Source organism: Aedes albopictus, chromosome 2, assembly GCF_035046485.1.
Source record: "Aedes albopictus strain Foshan chromosome 2, AalbF5, whole genome shotgun sequence".
Taxonomy (NCBI): domain Eukaryota; kingdom Metazoa; phylum Arthropoda; class Insecta; order Diptera; family Culicidae; genus Aedes; species Aedes albopictus.
In genome coordinates, this window is record NC_085137.1 from 400,367,703 (window position 1) to 400,374,109 (window position 6,407).

The window sequence follows — 6,407 nt, forward strand, 5'->3', positions numbered from 1 at the left end:
TGACTCGTTTGTTGATTTCACTACTAAATGTCAATTTTGCCGTATCCATTGCTCTATAGAGTAAATCTGCCAAAACGACTTTTCTTTTGCAGGCCACTAATCTAACCAACTACGTTTCCAGCCAAGTGCATCAAGCAACCGGAATCTAAACACAATTCTAGACGAACATTTGAAAAGGGCCTATCTGCTTTGCGTAAACAAACATGTTTTTGTCTCTGTAGGGCCCATCTGCATCCACCCACGCACAACAACACCCTTATCAGAAAGAGTGTTCTTCAAGCTATCTGTTAAGGGTGTTGATGTGCGTGGGTGGATGCAGATGGGCCCTGCAGAAACAGAAACATGTTTGTTTACAAAAAGCAGATAGGCCCTTTTCAAATGTTCGTCTAGAATTCATCATCATTCGCATCCTTCGCTTCATGTTCTTTTCCTCCAGTAGCAGCAAAACAAATGTTTCGTTCATCGTGGGTCGGTAGACGATTTTTCGTGTGCACCGAGGATACTTTCGCCACAGACAAACAGACGTAACACTTGCGAAATTTCCATCGACCACGCTTTTAACGATCTTTTTTAAATTTTCATAGTTGCGGCTTTCACAACCAGAGGCGCGCGCATCGTTTTTCTATGCGTTTGACGTTTCACACTAGCGCCTTCGGTGGATTTCCATGAAAATCGTTCAAGGTGTTACGTCTGTTTGTCTGTGCTTTCGCTTCTTCATCGTCGTCATCACTCACATGCAATTTAAGGTAATCCCGCCAGAAATGGCCCACCCACAAATTCTTATAGGATGCTAAAGTGGAGGCCATATGCGTACATGCTTCCATTTAACCGCGTGTAAAGAGTGTGTACACTGTGGTGCCTAATTGATCGGACAAACGACGATTTTCATACAAAATGGCCAAGTTTGAGATGCTGTAACTTTGGTTTGCGCCAATGGACGCGTGCCACTGTCCGATTACTTTTGCACAAACCTGTGAACGAAAACATTTTGTACTTCGTATACGTATAAAATTCAGCATATTAGTAATTCCGTGTCAACAATTGAGCTCAATCCATCGACGCAAACCAAAGTTACAGCAAATTCGGAAAAACGTATTTAAGGACAAACGTCTTGAAATCCCGTTTCAACATTGCATCAGAACTTCAGACCCACAAATCTTAAGAAGCAAGCTTCAAACAACAGTGCATTTTATTATTCTGTTCTTGCTCACATGTAATAAGCTTAAAATAAGAAGCTCAGGGGCGATGGTTTTGTTTACGAAGAGATTTGTGCTTTCAAAATCGTGAGTAGGTGCCAAAGTCGGCGATTGTGGCGGCCATTTTGGGATTCTAACAAGTCTGTCCTTAAACATGCTGCACTTAGGGGCTGTCCATTTATTACGTAAGGGAAATTTGACGATTTTTCGACACCCCCTCCCCCCCTCGTAAGATTTTTTGTATGAGAATCCAAATATTTTTGTATGGCGCGTAAGATTTCTCAAACCCCCCCTCCCCCCATAAACCCTTACGTAATTAATGGACAGCCCCTTATTGATTGATGCACCAAGTGGTAAGAAGAAGTTTTGACATCCAAGCGGTGTGCCGTTTACATCCATCGACCAATCAGCGACGAGGATCTTATCGACGGCACACCGCTTGGATGTCAAAACTTCTTCTTTTCGCTTGGTGCATCAATCAATCGAACGTCTACTGTAGTACCCAAGTAACCACGAGGCGTATATGAGTGCATCAATTTTGCTATATATTTATATTTAAAATTGTGAATATAATGCTGCATTACTTTAAACACCCCATTGAAGCAATATTAAAGTCGAAAAGGGCCCCACTAAAATCAAATTAATGCCACATATTGCAGCACGTTGACAGCCATTGCTAAAGTAACATAAATGCATGTGCTGTACATTTGCATTTATACATGCTAAATACGTGCAACACGAAAAACCAAAACAAAAATCTATTTTTAGCACCGCTTCATTATCGGCCGTACTATTGACGGTTTCCCCCCTTATCGAACGCGACGATTTGAATCCGTCGCGGATGAAACCGTCGCCAGAGTCGTCGCAGCCAATCAGCAGACAGGAGTCTGACGTTTCTCCGATCTCACTAACACAATCAGCAGCAGAGATGGTGCTTGATTCGTTGCGATGATTCAGAAATGCCGACTGGAAGTTGGCAGCGCGTTTTGTTATGAAAGCAACTTACAATAATGCCCCACACATGAATGTTTAACCATTACTTTTTTGTCGTTGGGTCGGGAGTCGAACCAGAATTGTTGAAGACCGCTAGATGAGTTCCATACGCGCTGGCTCCTTGAACCGTTTCTGCTGCAGTGATAACAACAGATATTTCATTAACTAAAGGAGACTGTTCTTCTGTCTCAATCATTGCAGTAGAGGGCAAAACGACTATGTCATATGTAATAGAGTCCCTGTAATCACATTCTGATAATCACTGATAAATACATAATGCATTTTAGAATATATTCAATCAATAGGGTAGAAGCTTCAGTTCTGGCCAGCCCGGAGTTTTGGCCATAGTGCGGTATTCAGCCTGTTACGATCTAAATTGGCATAAATTTATTTTTTACTTGTAGATTCTAATATAATATGATGATTACAGCTGTGAAAACCATACATTTTGATTTAAAACTGGAAGAAAAAAATAATTTTCCTTAAAAAATTAGCTCCCTCGTACAGTAAACATTCGCTCGGTGCAAACGGTTTAACTGCAATGCTTTTTAACTGCAAGTTCGTTAAGTGCAACAATTTTGCAGTTATCGCACCGTCCTCCTCTCCTCTTCTTGGCGTAACGTCCTCACTGGGACAAAGCCTGCTTCTCAGCTTAGTGTTCTATGAGCACTTCCACAGTTTTTAACTGAGAGCTTCCTCTGCCAATGACCATTTTTGCATGTGTATATCGTGTGGCAGGCACGAAGATACTCTATGCCCAAGGAAGTCAAGGAAATTTCCTTTACGAAAAGATCCTGGACCGACCGGGAATCGAACCCGTCACCCTCAGCATGGTCATGCTGAATACCCGTGCGTTTACCGCCTCGGCTATATGGGCCCTATATCGCACCGCTATCCGTCAAAAACAAAATGACAGCAGGATCCCAATGCACTTTTAATTGCATGGTGGCGTTTCTGAAGGCATTTTGGCTGCGTTCGACGCCAAATGACAGCAATTTGACGTTGTCAGTTGTTGCAGTTAGCGAATTTCATTCGATAACTGAAACGTAAACACGTTGCACTTATCGAACGTCTACTGTATCTATTTTGGCCAGGGTGCTTCTAATTTGGCCACTCCCATAAGAAATACACGTGATTGGCCAAAATAGAAACCAAAGCTGAGAATATGGCCAAAACTGCGGCAATGCTTCTATTTTGGCCAGTGCCACTTTTAATACAAAAATCAAGTATTTGCTTGATTTCTGCATTTTTCTAATAAAGTATAGATCAAAACCTTTCATTTAACACATTGGTTGTTTTCATTGGATGATTGGATATTTTAATAAAAATAATTTTCCTTAGACTGGCCAAAACCGGTGCCCGCACCCTATAAGAAAATTAAAACACCCTTCGCATACTGCTCACATGCTAATTGTGGTTTCCATCATTATTGGCATGTGATAGCAGCCAACAAAAAAGAGAAAAGGTAATCTCATAAAATGGTTTTTCTAAAAAAAAAAGTTGTCGATCGGTGGTTCAAACGGTGATTAAGTTGGTCGGAAGTCGAACCAGACGTGTTGATGACCGCTAGAGTAAAGTTGTTCACTCTTCTTGGTTACATTTGTTTACCATTAGAGTCAAGATTTTATAATTGCATCGTTAGAGCAAACTTTGTCAGTTTGTGCATTGCATTTATTCAGTTTTTGCAGTGTTGAATTGTTGAATTATCTTATATCACCTTTTAATGAACTTTAATGTAAAGAAAAATGCAATGCATCATTACATTGATAATGGCAATCTAAAGGATTATTGCATGACAAGTGTGGAATTACTGCATTTCGCATTGCGAAGGTTGATATTCGGTATAATTCGTGCAATGATATAATGCTTGTGGTTACTTGGGTACTGTCTATCCGGTTGGAATCAAGACCGACATTCAATCAAAAATTGCAATTTTCTTGGTCCACAAGTGTCGCAACTGTTTCGCATCTAGTGCGCTGTGTTGCTGACAACAACGGGAAGGATGCGCACTACTTTTGACATGATTAAAAAACGTCGCGAGCTGGGTTGCGTCGCGACTTGATTGTGCGAAGTCCGGTTTGGTGGCGGCCCGAAAATAATAGAGTTAATCAGAGAAAATAGGTAGAGAAGCGAAGAGTGAACAGCCGCCAGAACGGCAACACTTTTTCTGTTTTGATTTCATCGCTCGGATGCTGGCAACCGCAGCAAAGCAGATTAATCCACCCATCGAAAGTAGTGCCTATCTCGCATACCGCATTTGAAAACTATTCATACTGTTGTTTTATTTACTAGGCATTATCAAACTAATGTTCCAAAATGGAACAATTTTCATTAATTCAAGGAATCAATGTTATTTATACTGTTATCCATGATATTTAAAAACTTTGGTAAAAATATGTTTCAAATGATTGCAATACTTATCTTCACTTATACGGTAATCGTCAAGGTTTGTTGATTTTGCTCGATAGGATACCAGTTTGACGGTTCGATAAGGTATTTTTGGCTTCACACTCTTCGCTTCTCTACCTATTTTCTCTGGAGTTAATAAACTATAGAGGAAGAATGTCGCTGGCGTCGCTGCCGAAACATCTCTTGCTGGCGGAGATAGGCCGGGCTATAAGTGTCAAAGCGAAAAAGTATGCAGTTTGACAGATAGATACCCGACATGTTTGCGAGTGAGAACAAAGGGAACAGCAGCGACATTCGTCCTCTATAGTTTATTAACTCTATTACAGTAGACGTTCGATAAGTGCAACGTGTTTACGTTTCAGTTATCGAATGAAATTCGCTAACTGCAACAACTGACAACGTCAAATTGTTGTCATTTGGCGTCGAACGCAGCCAAAATCCCTTCAGAAACGCCACAATGCAACTAAAAGTGCATCAAGGCCCTGCTGTCATTTTGTTTTTGACGGATGGCGGTGCGATAACTGCAAAATTGTTGCACTTACCGGACTTGCAGTTAAAAAGCATTGCAGTTAACGTTGAACTTTTCGTCATTGAAATCATCGTCATCATCAAACAATTGAAAGCAGTTTTTTCGTTCAAAACAAAAGTTTATGCTATGAATATATATTCACTGTACTCCACATGAGGAATATAATGCAGTGAATATATTTTGATGATCCTTGTTTTGATTCGCAGCGAGAAAACTGCTTTTTATTTTCCGAAAAATGATGACGGATGCTTGAGCCTTAAACCGTTTGCACCGAGCGAACGTCTACTGTACTGTAGTCCTTTGTCAAAAATCGCACACGAAGAACCTAATGCCGTTTTTCTTTTTTAACCTGGGTTGGAACTGGATTGACGGAAAATGTGTAAACAAACAACGTCAAACAAACTTTAGTACAAGCGAAACCGAAATCGGGTTGGGGTTGAAACTGTGATCTGATCCAGTTCCAACCCAGGTTGGAACTGGATAATAAAGAAAAACGGCATTAATGCCGTTTTTCTTTTTTAACCTGGGTTGGAACTGGATTGACGGAAAATGTGTAAACAAACAACGTCAAACAAACTTTAGTACAAGCGAAACCGAAATCGGGTTGGGGTTGAAACTGTGATCTGATCCAGTTCCAACCCAGGTTGGAACTGGATAATAAAGAAAAACGGCATTAATGCCGTTTTTCTTTTTTAACCTGGGTTGGAACTGGATTGACGGAAAATGTGTAAACAAACAACGTCAAACAAACTTTAGTACAAGCGAAACCGAAATCGGGTTGGGGTTGAAACTGTGATCTGATCCAGTTCCAACCCAGGTTGGAACTGGATAATAAAGAAAAACGGCATTAATGCCGTTTTTCTTTTTTAACCTGGGTTGGAACTGGATTGACGGAAAATGTGTAAACAAACAACGTCAAACAAACTTTAGTACAAGCGAAACCGAAATCGGGTTGGGGTTGAAACTGTGATCTGATCCAGTTCCAACCCAGGTTGGAACTGGATAATAAAGAAAAACGGCATTAATGCCGTTTTTCTTTTTTAACCTGGGTTGGAACTGGATTGACGGAAAATGTGTAAACAAACAACGTCAAACAAACTTTAGTACAAGCGAAACCGAAATCGGGTTGGGGTTGAAACTGTGATCTGATCCAGTTCCAACCCAGGTTGGAACTGGATAATAAAGAAAAACGGCATAACTTTTCTGAAGGGAAAACTTTTTGTTTTGCTCTCTCCGGATCTCTCTCGTCTTCTCGGTTTTCTCCGTATGCAGCACACATT